At 39.4% G+C, this 26,270-nt stretch overlaps 1 long non-coding RNA gene across 1 annotated transcript; it reads right to left on the bottom strand.

The window, feature by feature from the left end:
• Positions 1-305: 305 nt before the first annotated feature.
• LOC129785297 (uncharacterized) lies at positions 306-23,981 on the bottom strand. Its single transcript, XR_008749121.1, has 3 exons — positions 23,871-23,981; positions 22,652-22,808; positions 306-380 (listed from the first exon to the last, which is right to left on the bottom strand). It is a non-coding gene; the product is annotated as an uncharacterized LOC129785297 (long non-coding RNA).
• Between the last annotated feature and the right edge of the window lie 2,289 nt (positions 23,982-26,270).

Here is a 26,270-nt window from a genome sequence, read left to right as displayed (position 1 = left end):
TTAAAGGAGTAAGATGTACACTGCTACAATTTCTCTTCCAATTTATGAATTTCCTAAGTAGCAGTCACATAACAGGCTTTTAAGCATCTTTTCTCAGCTGTATCAATAGTTATTGATTAGGACAAAGGAGAAGGGAATAACATAATCTTTAGAGTTTGATTTTATTTTCCGTAACTTTTTTTAGAAATTTAATTCTTGATGTCTCCTGCATCCACTCTTTCCCCCACCCCCACCATGGGCTGCAGTATTATGATTATCCCAATTATAAATTTTGAAAAAGGACCCTGATATATTTAGTTCCCTACCTTCAGTTGCTCACAGATTTTCCAAGTTCAGATGTTATTAATTTGAGGCATATTGTTTATATTTGTATTAAATTCCTTAAAAAAAAAAAAAAGCATAGTTACCCCATATTCTAGAAATCGTATCACATAGGAATCTTACACAGAAAAACTGATGTTAGTTGTAATATTTGTGAAAAGGTCATTATCACAACACTCACCTAACAAAGCAAAGAATACTATTTAAAGTAATCTAGTGATATGGCAGTCATATAACCTTATTCTAAAATTTATGATATATGATTTTAAATATTTGAAGATATGGTGAGAGTTAAGAGAATGAATGTAACTCTGTCTCTCTCTCTTAAACATTCTGTAATCCACTTGTAAATATATGCATCCACAAAGGAATATTATCATTAGTAAAAGAAAATCTGCCTTGACTTTGGGGACTTAACTTGTAGCCAAACACTTGTGCATGCTTGATTTCCAATCTGCTAACTATAATCCACTCTTTTATGGCCTATAGATGAACTCCTCTAGACAAAAAGAAAATTATCTAAAAAAAACTTTTTATGAAAGCTGTGTTCCATAGAGCTCATTCTCACTCTTACTCAATTAAAAAGGAACTTTTTTTCCTGAATTTTACAGGTTAAGTAATCTGGGCCCAGACTGTGGAAACAGACCCATATGTGATAACATTAAAACAATTATAGTACTCATGTCCAGTCATATGATGTAATTTCTTGGAATTTTCATAGGGAGATGTGCCATATATGAGTCCCTGTGATAGGTACTTTGATAGTTTTGCATACCTAACCTTCACAACTTTCTACCAGAAGGTCTAAAATAGTTAATGTTTTGCTTAAAGCCCTGATGTCTGAAGTCAGACAAATATTTTGGAACATTTTTTTCTTTGATTTCTTTGCCTTTTTGTTTGCAGTGAAGAGCTGGAAATATGAGTTGTTCACAAAGACCAAATAAAATAAGATCATAGTGGTATTTTTAACAACTTAAAAACTTTATACTTACCAAAAGCCTGACAGCTATAATGAATATGTAGATGCAAATTAAAGGAAAATCTGCCTTGAAGAAAGACTGAGCTACATATTATTTGTTAATATGTCACTAGTGCAAGGCGTTCTTTAAAACAGAGAATGTTTTCTATTTTTGTGCATTTTAAGTACAGGATTCCAGCTACTCTGTAAGCAACTGCTTACAGTAACAGCTTTCTCTCTCTCTGTGAAAACAAACATGTAAATGCTGCCACCTAAGAATCAACAAAAATAAATCCTACAGAAAACCAAGCCCCTTGAATTTTAGGTCAAAAATAAGTAAGAAGTTCTTGAACTAAAAGAAGCATCAAAGATGGTCAAAGCAAGTCTGACACGGTGACCTGACAGCATAAATTATCGAGAGAGATTTTCCACGTAGCCTGTGTTTCTGCTCTAATTCTGTTTTGATTGCTTGGCTTTTTTTCTACAGGCAAAAAATTTTCCTGGTGTGCATGTCTACAAAAATGCTTTCAGATGATCAATTCTTTTTACTTAGGCCATTTTTGATCATTTGGCTATTACACAAGCACACAAATTGCCTGTTCTCCTTTCTCATTTCTGCAAGTTGTGTAACTCGTTTCTATGAGCAATTGCCACAACTCTCTGTAAATCTAGTGTGTCTGCACTTTGGCACTGACAATAATTAGGAATGTATGAAATGCGTTCATTTAATATAAGTCAGTTAATTAAAATCTTCGAGTGTAAATCCAGAGTAGGGGAAGAGTCAGCCTCTATGAATCAGAGACTAATTAACAGGTTTTCCTGGAATTCCTAGGGGAATGGGAACTCGGGTGGGTTGTCCCCTGAGAATTAGGGCAGATCAAATTATCTTTTCTTTGATAAAATAATGCAAATCTCATTTGCAGTCCAAGACTATGTAGCTATAACTCTGCTATGTCTCTCACAATCTTCAACTGTAGTCATTTGGATTTTCTAGGAACTGAAAAAATATTACAGCTATTAGATCTTAGATTCACTTCCATTTTGTCATTACTATTTCCTTCTTTTCTTTTGCCTAGCTTTCTCTCTCCAACCCTGTCCCCAAAAATGTTTTTTCAGGATCTCTTTAATCTCTGCTGTAGAATACTTATATCAAATGGCCCAGAAGGTCTTCATGTCAGATAGGGATATTATAGATTTAAAAAAAAAAAAAAAAAAAAAAAAAAACCAACAATAATTAGTTCCATAAGTATATCTGCTTTATGAAATGGCTTGGGAATAATTTTTTGCTTAATACCATATTTTTTCCATTTATATGTAGTTTTTTCCCTGTGTTGATTCGATTTTCAGTTGTGAATAATTCCCCAAAAAGCCCGAATTATTCATTTCAATAGAGTTCAAGAATATTCTTAAACTCTCAGAATTGCTTTACCTCTTTCTCCTTTTCCATCAAAAACTCCATGAATCAATTCCAAGTTTCTCTTTCTGATGGAATTTTAGAACACGAAAATACAATGTTTTGACTGGCGTACCACAAACACATCTCTCACTCACACGCAATGCATATGCATAGTAATTGACGCTTTTAAGCACAGTAGCAATATATGCCTAACCTTGGAATAGACCCCAGAAGCATTTTCCCTAACGTATCAGACAACCTTTCACTGTGCTATACCAGCTGATAGAAGACAACACAAGAAAACATTCAGTTTCAAATACCTTTTTGGCCTTCTACCATCAGACATAAAACTATTGACATTTTGTAACAAATAAAACATATTACACAAATTGCCCTTCTTTGAAGAAGGTAATAAAAGACTTTCCTGTTTCCAAAGCTCAACAAAGTTCAGATGCTTGTCTCACACCTAAGGCATGGAAAACTACCAAAAAGATGAGCAGGAAACGCTTGTCATAAGACAATTAACACAGGCCAGTTACTATAAATGCTAGGCTAAAGACATTCACTTACTTCCTCATCTGGAGTAACTGGCCTTAATTCCCAGTATCTGAGAAAATGGGCCAACTCCAAACATGGCCCAGGTTCGGAGCCAGCGCACTGGGACAAAGGTGCCCCGAGGGCAAGGGGGTGCTTGCCCATGCAGGCTGTGAGCTCCTGCAGGCTTGGCACCTAAGCACATGGCAAAAGTTGCTTGCTCAAAGTTTCATCCCATGAGCACTCACAGTCTGTTCCAGAGGACAAAAACCCCAATAATCAGTCCTCAACATCTTCCTAAAACCTCTCTCCCTGGCACCTGAAGGTATGCCCTTTTCCTGCTACAACACAGACAGGTGAGTTTCAGGAATTGCTGCAGCTGATTTTAACTGAATTGCCTAACTGTCCTGAAACAAGAGTAAGGAGCGTTCACATATTGCAGTGAATCAGCTTTCAGTAAGCTGTTTTTTGCTACCTCTTGTCTTCTAGCTATCAGTTCTCAGATGCAACGCCTGGAAATAGTCCTATAGGTGGGCTGTAAACCTGCTAATCAATGAAATATAGAGGCAAATTTAGCATTTCAGCAAGCAAGCCCTAAATGAACTTGGGTAAATAAAACAGTAGTACACTTTTTGGCTGAACCTGTGGCTGTCTTTATTTAAACACCAAATGTTTTCCTTATTTAGGCAAAAATATTAACTCTCTTGCCTTGTGAAGATGTAACTTTCCTAGAAGTGTAATGTTTTATACATTTATATATCAGATATGGCATTTATAGGGATAAATAAAAAGTGCACAACTGAAAGACTGACCTTGTTATGTCATTAGCAAAATATTCAAAGTGAGCATTTTTCTTATAAAATCTTGTCAGATTAATTCCATTCCTTTTGAAATCAATGGCAAAGAAGCAGTTTGGAAAATTCCCACATACAACTCCTAAGTGTTAGAAATATAAACTGTTTTTCTAAACAAAAATCCATCTCCTTTCAAAGACATATGAATCCTATCTAACCAATCCTTTGTATTCTTTACAGGTTCCATAATGCCTTTCTATTCAATCTCATATCATTTTGCTAAGGTAGTATAGACTCTCTTCTATTCCACGGGTACAAATACTTGGGCAAAATAAGGTACCTTAACTGCGCCAGCACTGGAAGAATTAGAGATAAAACCGCTCCTGCTTTATATTTCAGTCCCTGACTTACATATCAATTACAGAAAAGTCATGCAATAACTCCAAGATGCTGATCTACTGATACCATTGGAAGGTAAAAGTTTTGATGTATGTACCTTCAACAGCACCACAGGCATAACTGTACTAGTGGCACCATTGACTTGTTTTCATCTAAGAAATGGGAAACAGATCCACAGGAACGGAATTGTGGATTTCAGATGCAAAATTATATTTTTAAAGGCACGGACATCTGTGTATACATGTTGGCACAAAAAGCATTCTTATACAATAGGAACATCACACTACGTTGACACATAACCACAGCTGCAGTGAAAGTAAATGGTGATGAACTCAAAACTGAAGAGAAAATCCTTTTCAGTCAGTGTGACAAGAATTTACAAGATCAAAATGATCGAATATTTATGTGACTACTTTTTATGTAGAAGGATATCCAGAATTATGTACTTATAAAAGTTACAAAATACATTAAATAATTTGTCACAATTCTTCATAAAATTTCTGTTCAGTAATATTTAAGATGAGGACTCATATAAAAAGTGTGAAAAGGCCACAGGACTAAGGATGAATATGAAGGAATAGCACAAGAATGCCATAACAGAGTTAGAAAGGCTGAAAGGCAAAATGAGCTTTAAAAGCAATGATTAAAAAAAAAAAAGCAACCAAGAAAAGGTTCTATTCATACTTCAAAGTTAAGTCAAAAACAAAGGAAAGTACAGATTCACTACTTCACAAGGGAAAAAGAAAAACAACAGAAGACTCAGAGAAGGTTGAAGCCTAAGGTAATAAGATAGACTATGCAATTAACATAGTTTCAGTTTTAACACAGTCTTACTCACTCGCTAAACTGGAGTTCCCCCCCAAGAATAAGACGCCCTATGTCTCCATGGAAAATCTACGTAACTGTGAGGTAAGTATGCTGGCAGTCATGAAGCTGGCGCTAAAATAACATTAGGGCTATGGCCATAAAAAGGTTTGGGAAGGAAACATGAACTGTTACGGCCATTTTACAAGAAAGTGTGGCATACAGATGTATTTGAGGTTTAGGGGAAAGGATAGGAGTATGACAACTTGTGTCTCTAAGGAAAGCACTCTAGTCTTGAATGATATTGCATCAGTCTTAGAAATGGCCTCTTAGCCAACAGTTAGGCGAAGGAATGAGTGCTCATTCCTGAAAACAGCTGCCAATTTGAAGGAGAGAATGGAGCATGAAAAGGGAGAAATTTGGGACACCAACAATCTTATTCTGCCCTGTTTTAGTCTAGCACATCAGCTTTCAGCTGTTTACTGCACTCGTTTTTTCTTATAAGCTCATTCTTCTCCAAAGAACACAGAAACGGCCTTTCCTTAAGCAGCTGATCTCTTCATACATGCTTGCAAACTGCCAACTTCAGCCCAGCCAAGGAGGGATTTTAAGAACTGGATTCTGTTCCTCCAGGAGGAACAGAATGAGATGGATGCTGTCTGCAGCTAGATCTGCAGCAACTTGCTACGCCCAGCAGGTCTGTAGAGATAGGATTAATTTCAAGTCTGTGAGGCTATCACTGGAAAGACACACTATAACTCAATATCCCTAGCATGAAAATGGAGTTATTGACTGTCCCTTTTCAGAAAGTGTCTAGAACTTTTTTTTTCAATTATACAAGAGCACACAAGTTTTAGAAAATATGAGTGCTTTTGTATACTTGAGGCAGATGGATAGTTCCTGTGTCTTAGAAAAACAGAGCTGTGTGTTAGAAAAACAATATCCCATAAGCTAATTAAATATTTATGTATCACATAGGTGACACCAGACACTCAAACATCTTCCACATGTTGTTCACATTCAGTTAAGCTGTTTTGCTTGATGATGGGAATGTGACATTAGGAAATGATAATAAGCTGATGAGTGACTGCCATTTGGATAGTATCTCTGGAGCAAGAGTGGCTTCATAAGTTGTTCACATCCTTGCCACCCACTCAGCATTTCTGCCATAAGGCTCAAATCTGCATTGGTATTATAAGAGAGGAGAGAAATCTTACCCAAGAAACATCAACACGCAAATGGGTTGAGCCAAGAGGTAGTATAATAGTAACATTTCACTTTTAGTCCTGCTGGGCAGTGTATTCCAGATGGTGTGGGTGCTATGAACATCTCTGACTGCCTTTACCTGAAAGAAGTTCTTTGGAAAGGTCAAGACTAGTAGCTCTCTCAGTAGCAGCGTTAAGAAAATCCAAGCCTGCAAGTTGCCTATTATGAAATATAACAATTACATTAATGGACAGCTGTGACAGATGTACCTCAGCCTTTCTAATGTTTTCATAATCATGAGGAACAAAATTACTTCTATTTTCCATGGAGTACATATGTCAGATTTAATGATCTGAAAGATAAGTAAGAACTGAGCTGCTAAATCCATACTAGCATTCAGTATCCATGAAAATCAAAATGTTCTCCATTGCACTTAAACAGAGGGCATTAGATATTTTCAGATCATATCTGAAATGTAATATAATCTTTGCCCAGAAGGCAAAAGGACTAAACAGAAATATTTCCAGGTATTTCTGTACAAAGTATAGAGAATCACTGCCAAAAGGTGAATCTACTTAAATCTGTATCCAAACTACTCAAAAAGACAAAGTACTTCAAAGTTGCTGTGACCTGCATTGTTCTTCCAGGGACTTGTAGACAACCAGGCTTTTATGGGTATTTTGTTTCTATAAGTAGATTGTTGAAAGCCTGGATTTCCTCCTACAAGGAGACAGTGAGACACTACTGACTGGTATACCTGAGGTAGGAGAGAATTTATTCTTCTCCAATTCACCAGGTGAGGGAAGAGTCGTACAAAAAATAGATCTTGTTCCTGCTTCTTCTTGTCACGTTAGTTCCAGTCAAGAAAGGGTCTTATAAGGATAGAGAGGTGCCCTCCTACTCCTGTGCCACATAGACATACATTTCAAGACCATCAACAATCAGACTTGGATGGGAAGGAAGAAATGCAGGCAAGGATGAATACAAGGACTCCACTCTACTACATGGACCAGGGCAGGGCAGGAAAACTGCAGAAGCTTTCATGCCTTTTGTCTAACCCAGAGCCTTTATAAGCGAAGATGGTTGCAGTTATCCCAGAGAGGATTGGGGAATATGTTAGAGGGCAACATAAATAACCAAACTCAACCCAAATCTTGCTGTCACCTATTACCAGGACAGGCGCAGTTAACCCAGTTCTAGCCTTAGCCTCAACCAGTAACTTTTTCAACAGAAATAAATATGATTTCCCACGTTGCTGGAAAGATTTGCAGCAGCTCTGCCACAACACAAGTGGCAAGAAAAAACTGGTCTCCAAGTTCTAGCCTATATCTTTACCCTGATGTTGAATTTACATCTATCTGACCTTCATTCTCACCAGCCTGTCATTTTACATGTTTTTTCTCCATTTGATCCAAAGGTTGCCAGACTACCAGAACAAAAAACCTAAATCATCACACATATTCCTAAATCCACTTGAAGGCACTAAATGTAACAATGAGATAAAATGGTACCTATTACCTTGCATTAAAAACACAAGCACCTAAAAGCATGAAAATTAATAAAGAGCATCAATCTGCTGCCCACAATATAGCCCCATTATACCTATTTCATCATAACACTATTTACTGGCACACCTTCATTGTTTTTAAAATACATAATTTTGTTTTCTTGATGTCAGTAGCTAAAAGTGTTCACTGAAAAGAGTGGGATCTGGATGGAAGGTAAATAGGTTGTATTAGATATTGTTCCTTGGCTTTTGCTGATGTCTAATGGGGAATGAAAGACATGAGGCACATGAACTTGAACCCATAATGCGATGGAGGTTTAACAGAACCAGAAAAAGTAAATCCAAAATACAAGGACCATCAAATGCAGGATGGTCATGTAGTCCAGAGCCAGGGACAAGACTGCTATAAAACAGCTGCTCTACCAAAGATGTTCCAAACTTGCAAACAAATGACCATCCCCACACTAAATTACAGTATTTTCCATAAAGTTTCTATAGCATCTAAGCAGTCAAGTTATGTTTTTAGGAAGGGGGAATGAGTCATCTGGTATTTTATGTCAGGTCATCCAAATCAGAAAACTCAATTTGACCTCTTTAATGTAAGGAAGTTATATTTCAACCTGACCAACCTGAAGTTTTTGCAGCATAAAACTGATATAACAGATTTGAATAAAAATTCATAAAAATATTTACGATGCAACAATATCAGTCACCTTTGCATTCTCTTTCTTTAAACTAATAATAGACATTTCATAAAGCTGAACATGAAAAACACATTTAAAAACAGCATTCGCAAGTCTGAATTTTACATTCTCACATGCAGGAATTAGGACCTAATCTGAAACCATGCTCTTTTCCAAGTACATGGGAACTGTGCCACTCACTTCATCCTTGCTAGAAAGTCACCCATGTATCCCTTTAACCCAGATACTGAAACATCAGGGCTGAATTTTGCAGGTTTGCCCTTGCACAGCATTTTTGATTTGTTTTTGTTTAAGCAGAACACTTTGCAGGACTAAGAGCCCGCTCATGTTATTGGAACCATCATCTTGAAGGGAGACAAGCAGAGTTTTGAAAGGATTCAGGTAGTATCTGGATAAATACATGAGAGCTGAAACCTGAAGATGGATTTCGCGTGCTGAAAGAAAATAGATCAAATTGAATTATTCATCCAGCTCCAAACATTGATTAAATCCATAGCTGGTGGCTGAGGGCTCAAGCCAACACAGATTTACAACTGAATAAAATTTAGTACCAGAAATAGTTCCATCAGTAGTGTTTGCAGAGCAGGCTGCAGTTTCCCTTTCTCTCATTTTTGAGATGCACTCAGTTAACAGCTTGTTATCTTGCTTACGGAAGAGAGGGGGAGAAGAGGACTTAACATTTTTCTAACCTGCAGTTCAAAGACAATAGATGCCTCTCTGCTTTTACAAAAAGGGAATTTTCTATAAAATTGTATTTAATTTTTTCGCAATATAGAAGTATATAAATACAGGAAGTATCTGGAGCTATGTTTTTAAGACCATGTTAATAATCAATGACTATGGATAGTTTGTTTAAATTCTTGAATCTGTGATAGGCGCAGGCAGAAGTTACTTTCTGTCTTTAAGTTGGCCACCTTGGAGTAGTTGCTATTGCAGCTGTGAAGTATTAGGTCAAGGCCACTGTAGGAAGCAAGATATCTGACTTGATCAGTCAATAGTCTAATGTGATTCAAAGACTCTTTGAATCACATTAGACAAAGTCCCTATCTCCTATAAAACCTGCAGAAATATAAATGTTACACTAGTAGATCTGATAAAATCAGGCTACTATCATTGTCTGTTTCTAATGCAGACTGCTCCTGGTGCATCAAGCATTAAAAACTCAGTCATATAAAATGGTTCTTGAAAGATACATCTTGCTGTTTATGTTCTGCCTATCAAGAATTTTGTTAAGAGAAGCCAGGTACTGATGAAATGTCATGGCTTTGCAGGCTCCCTTTTTCCTGATGACTAGTTCTTCTGAAGTCTAGTCTGTTCAAACTGGAGGAGCAAGAGGCAGCAGAATCCATTGCAAAGTGCTGTGATTTCTGTACCAGCAGAATGTATGCGTATATGTAATTCATACTGAAATGACATTTGGCATGTCACATGCTTCCCTGTGTTGTTGAGGGCACAAAAATAAACCAACAGGAGGCATATTTGTTTTTTCAATACAGAAAAAAGAAAATGTCAGACTTGACATGTACATTAGAGCTTTCCAAAGGATAAGATACTCTAGGTCAGTTCTCCTCTTATTTACATTTGTTTTTCTGTTGGCAGAATTATATTTGCTCAATTGGAATCTCTTGATTTACTCAAGTGTGAGAGCAAAACAATCTGATTCCTCTGTCTGTTCCAAATCAGCATTGTTGTGATACTCCCAATTCTTTCAACACTTCTACAATTTTGAAAAAACACCTCGGTCTTCCAAAAATTGGTCTTCTTTAATCTGTTTTATCTTGGTCAAGTTCCAAGCTTCATGTTGCTAATACTACCTCATTTCAAAATAAGGCTTTGTACATTTTTTCAGCTCATAACCTTCCTTAATATAATTGCTATAATTGTACTTTAGCAAGAGCACTTGAATGGCTGAGAAAAATATCTTATTAAATCTATGATAAAGTAGGGACTGAGCAATTATACCCTGGAAGGGGAAAAAAATCACCAGCAACTGCACATTACAAAGGTTGCAGAGTGCCTTGATGAGCTGACTGTGGCTCCCTGATCGATGAACAGCAGTAGATATGCATAAAAGAGTGTGGGTGCCTCGAGCGTGTCTCTGCCTTCGGTTAAGTCAGAGAAAAGGGAAAATAAAGTGCTTTACAGAAACCCACTCTCTTGCGTGGACTGATAGGCATACAAAATAAATAATATACATTAAACATAAGTAAGTGGAATGCCCAGTATGTGTCTTCAAATAGTCTATGTTTCAGCATATTCATCCAAATCAATCTCCCGTGCTATTTCTCTGGAGCTATTTATCACAGGGCAAATGTGGCTGACTATTAACTTCTATTCTCACCTGAACCAAATCAGCGACAATATCTGTGAAAACCTAGGACTGAGATCCAGTCCCTTAATCACTCGTGGAGAAGTGGCACAGTTTCAGATGAAAGGGTATTCAGCCACCCTAACCAGAAGTGAGCAAGGAGATTACTACAAGTAGCAGAAAACATGTCCCAATGGCAGAAGACACCAATAATGATATAAGTTCCCTCTGCAACTATACAGTCTTTGCAAGCACTCCACCTATTTCCTAGATACCATCGGACAAGCAGACATCAAGCCTACACAACTTCAGCTGCCACAAATGTGGAAAAAACTCAATCATAAGAATTCAACAGGAAAGGATAGCTGTGAGAATCTGCAGAACACAAGAATCACAGTAGAACACTTCTCACTCTTTTTAATGTCTGTATAGACCAGTGCCCAGACTGCAAAACACTCCCAAAGAACAGTGCCTAGAAACGGCATTAGTACCTGCAGTTTCTAGTAGAGTACCCCAGTCTTTGTAACTGGTGTTTTTTAAGGGCTACATGGCAAATATGGATGCAAACTTTGCCCAGTATAAGAAGGCGATGCGAAAACAGCACAGAAGAACAAGTGTTTAAGGTTTAGGGAAATAAAATGTTATAGAATTTTGGAGGGGGATGGGGTTTTGTTTCTTTGTTTGGGGAATAAATAAAATCAGATGATAGATAACTGACATTTGAGCTCTTCCGTGTTAATCCTTCTTTAAATGTACCCACTGATTTCTTACATGCATTCTGCTGTGTTTCATAGAAATCCTATGCCAATATTATTCATCTATAGTGGGCTACATTTTACCTACTGCTATAGCAACAAGTCCCCCAGTTCTCTCTCCTCCAATAATTCCCAGAGGAAACTGTAATTTTCAGCAACACGTAAGTTGTTTTCTATAGTTACAACTTATTGGTCATGGTTATATGCTCCATCAATGGCACAACTCCACTAACCAGAGAACAAGGTACCAATACTGAGTTCCTCGGAGAAAAATCCACGTTTGTGTTGGTAAAAATTATCGAGTCAATGTCTGTATCTAAGGCAATTCTATTCCTTGCTACTGTAACACACAGAAATTCCTATTAAATCACTCCTGTAGCTAAAAACTTAAACACTATGGTGACTCAAGGAAATGAAGGATAAAATTTTCACACCTGTTACATGTCAGCAATGGAAGACCCATTCCTGCCAGGTCTTTCATCAGTATCTTTCCATTACTGTGTCCTTCCAAAATGATAAATAAATCCCTGTGAAAAAAAACACATTGGGAACTGGTTCTTTTAGATTTTACTATTTGCAAAGCTATATATCAGATTCATCTCTTTTTAGCCCAACTTGTTCCAGTGTGCAACTGTGACCTGACACAGATATCACAAAACCTAAAAGTAGCAGATTTTATCAATGCATGGTTGATAAGAAGCATTGGCCCAAAATAAAATCAGTGTGCTTTCGGCTGCATCCTGCCTTAAAACTCAAGAGCCCAAGCAACTTCTGGACCATCACAATTTAGTGGACAACTCTCGTTCTCTTGCACTCTCCACTCCTTGTTTCCCTCCACATGACCTTGCAGATGTTCCCATGGAAAGTTATCCTAAAACAAGTCAATTATCATCTAGGAACTTTTATCTGGAACATGGCCCTTTTGTGCATGGATACAGTTCAAGGTGATCAGCGCACTGTAGCACAGCCCTGTACTGTAAGAAGCTCTTCTATTTGCAATAAGATCAAAGGTATCTTGGCTTTGCCATTTAGAAATCTAGATACTGATTAAAATTCTGGAACACTCTGACAACAGCTGCTTTAAACAGAAGTTACCAGATGGTAATATTTGTGTGGGTACCATGTCGTCTGGTACGGAACAAGCTAATGATGCACAAAATGCTTTGATGCACATCCTTCAAGCAGTAAACTTAAAAGTGATATGAGGCTTCATACAAGGACTCATGTACACAGCTTTGCAAGCATGTGTGATACAAATAATTTTTACCAATACAAGTATACAGGTAAGAAGCCACAAAGTTATTTGGCACATGAGGGTTTTTGGGATTAAAATGAGTATCAGCCTTCAAAATGACTAATATTTATGAACTTCTGCATAAATTTGCAGAAAGCTATAGATCATCCTTTAGATGTATTGCAGTTATGATGGTAGGGTTTTTTTATATTCCAAATATAAAAATCCAGCAGTTATATGGAGATTACAGCACAGGTCTCTCCCAGTCATATTTTGGAAATGGAACACGATGACAGCCTAAAACCCAAAATCCAACTAAGCCTGTCAAGTTTAAGGAAAACCACCAGAAAACTCAGGAAAAACTGTTCATGGGTTATCATCAACACAAACAAGACTAGAGCTGTTCCCTACAAGAAACAACTTGGCATTTCAGGCAGCTAATTTCAGAGCTATCTGCTGTATGTATATGCATAACAGGCTCTGATTAAACTCCTTTGGTATGAATGATAAAATTGATAATAGAAAAATGACAGGAACAGTAAGACTGCAGAGGTCCTCAAACTTTTTAAACAGGAGGCTGGCGCGCGGATGAAGTGGCAGGCAGTCATCTGCGGCTGCTTGGTTTCCCCACCACCACCCCCAACGAGGGCAGGGGGGTGTCTGTAAATACCGGGGGGGCAGATTGAGGAACCTGGGGGGCCGTATCCGGCCCACAGGCCATAGTTTGAGGACCCCTGAGTAAGAGGATTCCTTGCACTGGTCTTGCAAGGACTGTGAAGACTCTGGAGGCTCAAATCATCATCAATATCCTGTTTTTTTTATTTACTGAACAAATCCACAGAGCATCGCTCACGCAGAAATAAAAGTAACAGTATCTACTAAATTGTGGGCTATTTCAAGAAATACATGGTTGTGGTCTGCATTTCCACTCTTACTCTAGAGTTCATGCACTATATGCAAAACTAAAAATAGACCTTCACATGCACCTTGATTTCATTTTTTCATTCAACCCTTGAGCAATACAAAAATAGGAACCTATTTAAAGTATATACTTTTACACAGCAGGGCTCAGTTGGAATCTCCCTGAAAATCATGTTGGACAGGTACCCTGCTGATATAAATTGCAGTGCTGAAACCTTTATCAAAGAACACAGAATAATGCTGAGTAATTAATTCAACATTTTTGTGTGCTGGAAAGCTCACTGAATTTATTTTTTGTTTTGTTTTACTGAAAATTAAGTGTAGCAGGCTTGCTTTGAATTAAATACTCTACTTCTCATAAAATATTTTTTTCATAAAATAAAAGAAGCCTGCTGACAAGTAACAGATAACTAAAGTTTGATCAAGGTCAGATAAATTCTGTTTTTAAGTTCCTCTGTAAAACACAAACGTATTACTCATTAGGACTCTTAGGAAAGAGTCCCTCAAGTAAGCATATGCCAAAAAATCAACTATTTAAAGTAAATGAGCAAAATTCACTACAAATGGTCTAAGTCAGTGACTCTGGTGATCACCCTTTGTTCCTCTATCTTGCTATTTAGGACTTCTGACAAAGAAATCAGAGTGATATTTGTTGTCCCTAGAAATTTAAGACAGAATAATCACATCAAAACATATCAACTTATTTATGTATTTTTTTATTTGTTCTGTTGGACAATTTCTCCAGGACAACTATTATATTCAATATCCTCAGTATATTAGCATCCTGCAGTAATGTATTTAAGTTGGGCATGTTTATTATATTTATTAGCCAATGGACAAAAATAACAGAATGAGATGTAATAGAACACATACATCTTGTATGTAGTTAGCAAGCAATATATTTAATTGTTTCTCCTTCATTTTTGTTGATTTAAATGAAAGTAAACAACAGATTCTAAATCAAATACAATTTACTTATTACAGACCAAATTCTTTTCCAGGGATCTGAGCAACCCTGAACTTTAAGTATTACTGTAGCCCTCGAAGTTTACTGTAGCAACAGTGAGGCATTCCCACTGGACTGCATCTGTATGTCTGCATTGGGGAAGAGAGGAGTGTCCTACACAGCCCTGTGTCCATCAGGAAGAAGAATATGGTCACATAATGTCCTGCCTACATGTTGTATGTGGCACTGACATATGAAGAAACCTGGTCCATGTACTCTCTTGATTTTCCCAACACCTGAAGCGTGAGAGAAGCTCTTGCACAAGAGTGAAAAGCCAAAGTGCAACTGTGCTGTCTGGAATAAGCTAGGGGACTAGACAAAAGTAAGTGAGAGCTACAACTTGCCCAGAGTGCCAATGAGAGAAGACCAGGGGCTCAGCATCAGCTGAGGTCACCATCACGGTCCACCACTCCTGATGTGAAGCTGTCAGATCAAGGATGCGAAAAAGTGGCATACCGCATAGCCTATTCCCATACACAGAGGGGAAAGGATGCAGCTCCTGAAAACTTTCACATTTGCTCAGACTAAAGGTTCAGCTCAGTACATGGAACAGAGTAAGCAAAAATCATGTCTCTTGGCAGACCCTTACAGGTCTACCACAACACAGTTACCTGTCACTGTTTTACCCTGACTTATTCCATCAACACTTCTACTTTCTTCAGAGATGGGTTTAAGCCACAAATTGCACATGCAGCTCTAAATTCCCCTGAATTTTCAGATGAAGAGAAGTGCCAGGAATTTAAAATTTATTTTCCCGTAGCTGGGAAATTATTCTTACAAAACAATAGTTCTCTCCTGTCCAAATACAGTAAGTGAGCACACGTTTTATTCTCCTAAAATGTGCACAATTGTACAACTAAGCTGTTTCTATGCTATGTACTTGTCATGATTTCACTTTCATCACATTCACATACTGAAGTATTCAGCTGACAGAACAACTGGCTTTCTTTTTAAATAGTGGATGAAGAGCTATAAAAGTAGAGAAAAAGTGAATCTGACACAATGTTGGAATTTAGATACATGATCAAATATCTAAAATGCTAAAGGATCTTAGGGCCTAAGGAGCTTTTTTTGTCTCCTGAATTATCACTGGACTTTTCTAAATGTTACGTGGAACTGGGGCTGGAGACAACACAAAAAGTCATTTAGATTAGGCATTGCAGTCTTCAAATAAAATGTAGATGAAAATTATAGAAACTCTGGAGGTCATCCTACTGTCATTAAAACAGATTGCAAACCTGCTGCAAGACAGAGGGAGCAGGAGCCAGCTATCTGGTAAGTTATTAAATATAGAGCCCTATTTAAAAGTATGCAATTTCTTCAATACTCAGTCTTCAAAGCAATCTGTCATACACTATGTAGTTAACCTTCATAATATAAGCATTGTATCTGCACTTTGAAAATAGAGTAACTAGGGATAATTTAGCGATCCTCTAGCAAAAGTGGTGTAACTGTGCCTCAGGAGCTGCCTCATTCTTTCTGGCTTTGCCTAAATGTCAGTATCAGGATTTTAAAAAATAATTTCCTGGCTTCTCTTCTCAGGACAATATCCAAAACACTATCTCACTTTCTATGCTGCATGAAAACAGAATTAAAATAACAGCAGTATCTTCCACCTTGTACTACGTATACCATTTTGAAAGTATTTCCTGTAACTCTATCCAAGCTCAACAAAAAGCACCTACGATCTGAAGCAGAAAGTATCAAGTATAGTGACTCCCCAAGGTCACACCGTCACTAGTTTTATTACACCTGTGCTGCACAGCCCGCTGAAGTAGTTACCCCATAGGCTAACTTCTGGAGAAATTTCTGCTTTTGCAAATCTATTGTTCACATGCAACAATATCAGTCATATAAGGCTTGCCAACCTTTTGATCATCTCTACACCCTGTGGGTAGACAAGTACAATTAACACAACTCAATCCCTTAAGTCAAAACCGCTGAGATCCAAGAATTTCATATTTTTCTAATAGCGAATCCATCTTTAACCCGCAGTATTGGAACATGAATTGAATATAAAGTAGGCATAATACCTTAACAAATATCCTAGATTAACATTTCAATTACTGTTACTACATCAATAACAAAGAAAAATTAATAAAATAACTGCAGGATTAAGCAGTTATGGTCTAACATTTCTAGTCTTACTGTGATTTGTTCAAACCCATTACAGGTACTTACATATCCCAGTTCTCCGAGAAGTAAAATGCAACACATTTTTGTTCAAAGATAATGTGTTATAACAGGAAGCATTCCTAGTGATGCACAGGTCCTAACAAAACCAGCAGCTGGATAGAACAGAGGCAGTGTGTTCCTTAAAGACATTTAGCAAATGGGATTTCCATGTCAATCTGCACCTGCCATTTTTAAGTGACCCCTCTTGACCCTCCACAAGAATAGGCAAATAGCGTTAGATGTTTCATAGGGGTTTTGACACTAATGTCTTCAGGTAAACATAACCATGCTAAACATGTTTAACAGATTAATAAAAAATAAGATCCCTCATATTATAAAGATGCCGATAGGGGTTTTCATTTTGCTTATCTCTGTTATCAAGTACAAACTCAACCTCAGCATGAATTTGGCATGACAAATTAAGATAACGACAACAGCTTCCTTTGAATTACTTGTTTCCCACTCTGTTTAAACCAGTAAATTGCATTTAAATGTGTCTTTCAAGGTGGGGTATTCCATATCTTGTTAAAAGCCTCTGATTCACTTCAGGATCCCTTTATAGCTTCCTGTGTAGGTAAGCAGGGTTTAGCACAAACAAAAGCCCAACTCCAAATATAGGCAGTTGTGTTTAGCACTGTGTTTGTTACCACATTAATTTCCTGCATTCCTGTTCCAACATGAATGTCATTTCCCAGTGCAGAGAAGCCTCAGTTGTAGACAGTTTACAGAGATCAGCCTCAGGCCACTAATACTCTGGAACAGAAATGTTATTCTTTCCTTGGAGACCCATGCCATCTCTGGAATGAAGGCTGATTTTTCAGCACACAAACGAGGATGCTAAGTGTACTTCTTGGAGGAGGGATTCCTGAAATTTTCCCAGGGATGGGAAAGATTATTCTTTCTGTGGTATCAGTACTGGAATTACATATTTTCAGAAGCACAGGAATGACTTCGGGGAGTGATAAGTTCTTCTCCTTTACTTCCCACTACCACCTAGCAGTTCCTGACCCTTTGCCTTGCTCTTGGCAGGCTCATCACTCTTTATCCCCTTATTTAAAATTGTGAGCAAGGAAAGAATGTTTTGTCACTGCCAAGGAGGAGTGGCTGCACAGGGCGTAGGGAAGGCAACACAAAGGAAGGAAAAAGCTGTGTGGGTAGGTGTGTTTTTGGTTTCCTATCTATGCAATAGTCTATGAAGCTTCATGCTACAGCAGCATCTCATAGCACATATTGCCTCATGTAGAATTAAATCATTTTTTTAATTTGGAAACTTAACAATCAGCAAGAATGCTAGCTGGCAGTACACAGCAGCTCCTTCATCCAAGGAAGGATTCTCGTCTCCAAGAAGGACATATTCCTTCTGCTGTCAGTGAGCCATTTTCTACTTTGTGCCAAAGAGTCTGCAGAAAGTCTGTCAGTCAAGACGAAACACACAGATTCAAAAACATAGCGTACACTTGGCCATACCATTCCCCACAGTCAGCTACAGAGCTGAGGGAAAAACATATAGCATCTGTGGAGGATATGTGAGAAAAGGTGATTTCCAGTTCACCAGCGTGTGTGAACAGGTAGGAGAGATGTATTGCTCCTACTATCCTGAATGCACCTCACCCCCACACCCATCTGCACACATATCCATAGAAACCAGTGCTGACCCACAACACAACATGCTGCACTGCACCCTTTACATATTCATTTGGGATATGCCAAGAATGATCCCTACCCATCCTCCTTATACAGCATCACATGTGGGACTGTCCCTTTCTCACAATGCCATTGTTACAGTTCTGGTCTTTCCTAAGCTCTCCTGCTTTTCACAGTCCCTCTGCAGATATCATTGTATCATTGCAATTGCCCTAGGGCAGCCATTCTTACCTTCACATCTTGCATCAGGGTCTTCACCAGCAGCAGCTGACATAGCTCATGTGATTCATGATCATAAGCCATGCATATCATATGTAGCACTCGTATGGTTGGGAAGAAGCCTTACTTGGAAACAGAACAGTGAAGAGACAGAGATGGATGTACCATTCATCTCAGACATGTCTGGAGGTACATGTTGCTGCAACAGATTTACAAGTAAATCAACTTCTTTTTTTTCCAATTTGTTTTCAGTGTTCAGGGTTATTTTTGGCTAAGAATGTTATTCTTTGAGTGTCTGAGCTCCTCTGGAGGCTTCTTCTTCCTGTGAACCATGGACTGGTTCACTGAGCAGCCTCCAAGTCCTGTGTGGTAAGCTATCAGTTCCAAGAAGAATGAGTCAAGTGTTTGCCCACATGAAATTCATTCCCTGTTATTTTAGGAAGAGGCAGAGAGGCTCATAACTCATTCTCATCACTGCTGGGAAGCAATCACCAGGTCTCTTGCACAATGCAGTGAACAAGGCTTTCATAGAGATTTAGGCAACATAATGTTACAGCCAAGGTAACACATGACATGGCAATGCCATGGAATGTGCTCTTGTAACGCAAATTGAACACTTCAAAAGATATCCCTGCACTTCATCAGGGATCGTCCATCTGCATCCAGGTTGAGATTTGTTGAAAACATTATAAAATAGATTCCGCTAATTATTTTTAAACTTGCTAATGAAATAATTGCATTACTAACAATGACAGTAATAATTTGAGTTGTCAATACTATGGATTAAATCCCACAGATGTGCATCAGGATCTAAGCTGATCACTTCCTTTGAATGTGAAGGGTTTGGAATCCCTGGGTCATGGATCTCATTTTGGAAAGGTGAAGCTCAATCTGCAAACCCATGCTTGATCTTGCCTTTCTCTAAAGGAAGGCTGAATCTATATCAATCCTTTCCTTAGCTGTGCAGATGTATCTTCTGCAGTGAACACAGAAGAGCAATGCTCAGGAGGGTCTCAGGGAATGTTAAATCCTCTGCTCCAAGCCCAGATTGACAACTGGCCTGAAGAGTCACATGAAGTCTCCTTTATCAGACTGCAAACTTGTATCAAGTGCCACTGCAGAGACTAAATTATTGCAGTGATCCATATGGCTGGTGGACAGGTTCATCTAGGTTGAGGTACTTTATAACTGTAATGCCTAATTACCTTTATGACTTCAGGACCTGTGGAATCCACCAGCCCTGCTTATGAAGTCCATGTCATGAGTAAAGGTACTGATAGTGTACCTCCAAACACGGCTTAAAGAACAGAATTTTTGCACCAATTCCCAAATCCTGCTTTCTGTTACAGAGTTGCATTCAGTCATGTAGTTTTCCTATGAAGGACTGAGGGACAGCGTCTGCTTTACAGATGCATGACAGAACAGTAAATAGCACAGAATATAATGCCATATAAAAAGAAAGTGGCAAGTGGTCACTGTAGCTGAGACTGAGGTTAAATTTCTTTCTAAAGCTTCTCTGTCAACAAGCTATTTAAGGCTTGCCTCTATATTTTTATCCTTCCTGCTGGTTTGAGTTTCTGGATCATTACTGCAAATTAATGATAAAGATATTAGTAAGACAGACTTCCTTCCAGTGGTTGGAAACATGTATTTTAGAAACATGTTCCTCTACCAGTTTATTGCAGCCAGAAATTAAAGGTTTCCAAGAATCAAATCAAGCTATTTATATATTAGATGAGAAACAGAAGGGATAGATTTTACTTTTAAAATTTCAGCAACAAGAGCAACTTATAACTGTGCCATTAAGATGTACTCTGGAGAAAAATGAGCAGATGTAAGTATATTTATAAGTACCCATCAGTTTAGCTTGGTTAGGAGTGAGAATGCAGATTTTGTATGTTGCATGTAAAAAAGAAGATGATGGAAATAATCTCAGCAGCAGCTTAATTGTGCAGTCTTTATGTTGTGCTTGAACTTGCAAGATGCACGATCTCCACTAATGTTCACAGGGCAGTGTAAGCATTGGCAGTTGGTATGTTCTCTAAAGAAGTAAAACTTGTGCATTAGAGATGCTCTTAAGAGGATGACCTCCTCCCTAAGTGATACTTTTCAATTCCTGTACTGTAGCTTTCACCTAATAGTTTGAATCTCACACTGATTCAAATGTGATCCTTTGCTAATGCGACTACTTCAGAATGTAAGAGGTATGTTCGTTAAACTCATGTGACTGCAGCTTCCTGGAAATAAAATTTAGAATAGTAAAGCCACAGAAAACTGCAAACTCCAAACACATTACAGTACACCCAGCTTATAACAATATCCCCTGAAAGACACACAGAGGGAAAGCAAGCAAAGGACCAAAGGATAACATGAATTAATACAGAAACCCTAAAGATATATGAAGATTGGCAAAGGCTGGGAGAATTCAGTTATTTCTGACATTTATAATTCTGAAAATTAGGCTCCAAAGCCTCTAAGCAGTTTTTGCAGCACAACTACATTTGAAGTCTTAGTCTTGATGTTTGTTTTTACTACAGCATTGTCTGCCATGGTTGGAGTAGCCCTAGTCACCAAGATGGTGACTAAGGAATGTTGTAAGGCAGCTAGAGAAGCACTTTACACGTCTTTCCTTTCAATAATTCTGCAACAGGGAGACTGTCACAGATGAGTTTAGGATTTAAAATGGAATAGCATCTCTCTTTTGCCTCTTTTACCAATTCGTTTGGATGCACCATATGCAAGCAGGGGAAAAATCCCTGGTATTGATCTGCTTGTGCTTTTAAGATAGAGGATGGGTGAGAGAGAAGTAGAGGGGAGGAGAGGGAGAGAGAGGCGGGGGGAGAGAGAGGGATGGAGGAAGAAAGGGCAAGCTGGTTAATGTTTTTCTTTCAGCTTGTTTTTATGAGTCACTCCACTAAGTATTTGCATTAGCAGGTCTCCTGCTGCTGCTAGATCATTCAACTGTTTGTTTAGTTGCTGTACCTCTTGAGAAGTCCAACACCGAATTTTTATGCATCTTCCTTGTATTTTACTAATGAATTAAATCTTTAAAAACCAAATAACTTCCCATCAGTGTGGTCCCTATGGCAGTAGCAGTCCCCCCAAACTCAGTACTATTACCCACTTGAGTAAAGGTTACAGAACCAGATGACTGATATTTTTTGTTGCTTCTTCATGTGTTGTCTCCTGACCAAGTTGTACCAGAAAAAGTGAAAATAACAACATAACCGGAATGTCACAATATTCAAGTTTAAAGTTGCTTAAATCTTGAACAACATTTGCAAATCCAAACACTGAGTATAATTTTGGTCAAATCACTTTGAAAGAATTGTATTTCTTCAGGTATGAGACTAATATTGCTCAGAAACACATCAGATCAGAACCTACGTATGCAATAAGACTGACATTGCCTTATTCCTACAGAGTAGGGTCTTAAAAAATTTTTACTACTGAGTTATACAAGAGAAGGTCTGTAAGCAAAACTCTATCACAGCCAGCATCAAAAGAAGCTGCTAAGTCAAAGGAAAGCAAAGGATGAAAACAGCAGACAGCTTTTCTGTCTTTATGAGGATAACTAGAAATTTTCTGTTTGACCTCCTTTACCTCTTGCTTATTCTTCAACATTCTGAATTTCTGTAATAGTTTGCTTTCAACAAACATTTTTTGTATTCCCTTTTCAAGAGTACCACTATAAGAGACATTAATTAAATACAAGCTAGAAACCTGCCTGTTATGAGTAAAAGGCAATAAAAGCATCAGAACTTACCTGTTCACAGAGAAGGATGGTTCAGACAAGAGATCCACTCTATGTAAGAGACTGGGTCCCAAGAGGAGCATTTGTAAAGGAAGCTCTTCAAAATAGCTCTATATCTTCTGCATAAGGTGTTTGTTTTGGTTTTCCTTGTCTTCAGTCAAAACAATGACTGATAGGATAAAAGGGGGTGTTTAAAAGGATGTAAAAGCCTTGTCTTGGTTCTAAAAGAATCAGCACAATAAGAGCAACTTTTCTTGATTGCAGGTTTATAATCTACGCAACTTTCTCTTAAGCACAGTCCAACCCCAAAGAGCAACCGTGTATAAATGGTATCTTCTTACTTACTACATCTGTTCCCTGTGTGAATTTGGACATGCGTGCGCTGACTTCAGTAATCAAAATACTGCGTTTTTGAGTTACTTGTTATTCTTGCTATGTCAAGATAACTGAGGGAGTATGAGCTACAGCTTTTGTCTATCATCAACAGAACTATGGGATAATTAAAGGACTAGTCAGTTATTTGTATGCAAATTAACTGCCTAGGGGAAATTTAAAGCTTAGCTTGCCCTTCAGAACATTTATCACCTGTAGAGATCTGCTAGAAGACATGAAGCTAGAAGATAAAAATGTTTTGTTGCTTGATTTAATTTGAAGACTTTTAGGGAAAGAAAGCCTGCCTTCCACTTGCCACCTGGGCATATTTTATTTTGAAGTGGCTGGAAACATTAAACACAATTTTCTCAAGCTGGAAGTTAAATCTCCTTCCTGTATAACCATGGTTTTATTCTAGATACATTCTTGCCCTATATGCTGCTTAGGCTCAAAACAGAGTTTAGAGAGGGGATGTCACTGTGATGGCTCTGAACAGCAGTGTCTCTGCTTAATACTGACAGCAAGACAGTGTTACAACTTGTGTTCTGCAACTTATACTATTTTCCAGAGCATGGTATTGATGTTTAAATTTATTTACCTATACACAAGGAGCACCAATGATCAGCATGTTTTACTCGGAATGTCCTTCCTTATCTCTTGCTCTACAGCAGGTGAAACTTACTAGCTAAAACAAAGATGTTCCTTTGGAGTGGTTAGGGCACACTCAATAAGAGTATAAAATAACTAGCAGTCAATTAAAACATTCCTTCAGGTGAAGTGCTAAAACACTGCCTGGACTCTGAGAAAGCTAGATTTAATCCGTGCTAATAATCCCATGAAGGATTTGTTTCAAAATTACCTGAGCCTATGCAGCTGATTTGCCTATGGTATAGCCTTCTTGCCTGACACTGTGGCTTGTAACTCTTCCACTGCAGGCTCCTCAGTTCCCGTTCTGCTCTGTAACGCAGCTTCTTAACAGCTTCTTTTGGAGCTGCATAATCTGAAAGGCAGGAGACAAAGAGGTCTGGATGAACATTTTTAAAGAACTGCAGAAAATATCATAGTGCTCACATGAAGTCTAATTTATCCTCTGGTCACTTAGTGTGGGTAATGGACGCCGGTGATGGAATGTGCGTGCCCTGGGCTATACACTGGTTCATTACGCACGTGCAGCTCCCTTTAAGTTTAATGTGAGTTTAACATACCAAGGAAGGGGAGGACGTACCATTCAGGGTGAATGCATGTCCTCAAAAAAGCTAATGAACTCCTACAATAATGCCTGTTTCCAAGATAATGTTAAATATTGGATAGCGATAACTAAGCACTTTTATGACTGATACATACACGTCAATTGTTCATCTCCACCAGTAGTGTGTTAGTGACAGCACAGAAAGATGTTTTTCTACCAACTCTTTACTCACTCTTAACATTAAATGTGTGGGGAGAATTATTGCTTCCAAGATGTTATTTTTTACAGTACCTTCGAAGCAGCACGTGGCTGGGGAGCGCTCCGTGCTAGCGGGCCAGGCGGACAGTCAGTATCACCCACCTGGTCACCACGGCCCTTCTGCACCTCAGAGCCTCGCGGAGGGTCCCGGCCACGGCCTGGTGTCAGTGGGCACACGGCCGCTCTTGCAGCCACAGCCCCGCGCTGAGGGTCTGAGTATTGGCTCTGATGTGCCAACACATTTTATCGCTCACCTTTTGATACATGTTTCTGAAAGCGCTCGGGGTGATGCACTCGCTGGCTGCCCGGCCGCAGCACACGCTTCGCCAGCCTTTGCCGCCCAGGCCCTCCTGAGAGCCACGGCTCTAAAAATAAGACGGGAGAGCTATAAATAGGAGCCGCTGAAATAGGTTTCAAAATGACCCGTCAAGCCGCTGCTGCGGAGGGGAAGGAGGGGAGGGGGAGGCAGGGCGGGCGAGATGGCCGCGGGGCAGCGGGGAGGGCGGCCGCGGCGGCGGGCCGGGAGGGCAAGGGGAGCGGCGGCCCGGCCCTGCGGCTCCTCCCCGGGCAGCCGCGGTTGCCAGGCGGATCCCCCCGGGCCGGCGGCCGCCGCTGTGCGGGTCTGGGGCCGCGGGAGCCGAGCGGGCTGCCCACCGCCCGCCAGGTGAGGGCCACCCGCGCCGCCCGGGGGGGTCGTGAGGGGACGCGCGGGCCGCCCCAGGCTGCGGGGGGGCAGCGGGGTCTCAGGGTGCCGGGGTCAACGCAGCTCGGTGGAGCCCGGCGGCAGGACCAAAGGCCGTGGGCACAAACTGAAACACGGGAGGGTCTCGCTGAAGGTGGGGAATCACATTTTCCTGTGAGGGTGACAGAGCACTGGCACAGGCTGCCCAGTGGAGTCTCCATCCTTGGTGACATTTGCCAGCCACCTGGACATGGCCCTGAGCAGGGGGTGGGAGCAGGTGGCATCAGAGGGCCCTTCCCGCCTCTCCCACCCACGATTCTGTGAAATCCTGTAGAGCCCCACTCAGAAGTACCACAGGTGAGGGTCCTCCTTTGCTTAAAACTTCCCAGGATTGTGCTTAAATTTAATAAGAGCTTTGTAGCCTGCTGATGCTTACGGCTCTGTGGTGGAGAAGGTCTCTTAGGGCAAGCTTTGATTGCAGCTAGCAGGCCTCCAGTGGGGAGCTGCCTGTGCCTTAAGAGAGCGAGCAGCAGGGAATTACATTTAATACCTCCTCCTTCCAGTTCTGACGTTCTTTCAGCAAGTAACAGCAGGGCTCCCCTACTATGCTGTATGATCTCGCTCTGTTAACTAATTTCCCCTTGTAACAGGAATGCTCTCGCTTGCACAATGGAAAATAAAAAAAAAATCACGTGGCTGTAAAGCCTGGTAGTTTAAGGGTGCTGTAGTTTTAAACAGTGGTTTTTTGTCCTACTGAATGCTCTGCTTGTGGTCTGATCTAACCTGTGCCTTGCATCATTTAAGAAGATAAGAAAAACCAGATAAGTAAAAATCAGAAAACTGTCCCACTTCACCACAGGTTGGTTTTTTTTGCTGAGAAGAGCTGGGTGTCCATGATGAAGACAGCCAGCTGCAGTAGCATAGCCAGTATTCTATTGCAAGTGTTCACGAATGCATCTGAAGGTACTCTGTCCTGCTTCAGAGAGATTCATTGTAATTGAGTACATTTTATTTGTTGTTGAACTGCTAGCAGAAAAGGGCCTCTTTCAGAAAATTGAAAGTTTAATTGCAACAGTAGAGTTTTGCTACACATTTTGGAGGGTTCATTTTATGAAGTATTTGGCTGCCAA

This window comes from Falco peregrinus, chromosome 11 (genome assembly GCF_023634155.1).
Source record: "Falco peregrinus isolate bFalPer1 chromosome 11, bFalPer1.pri, whole genome shotgun sequence".
Lineage (NCBI taxonomy): Eukaryota > Metazoa > Chordata > Aves > Falconiformes > Falconidae > Falco > Falco peregrinus.
This window is presented reverse-complemented; position numbering and strand designations above follow the sequence as displayed.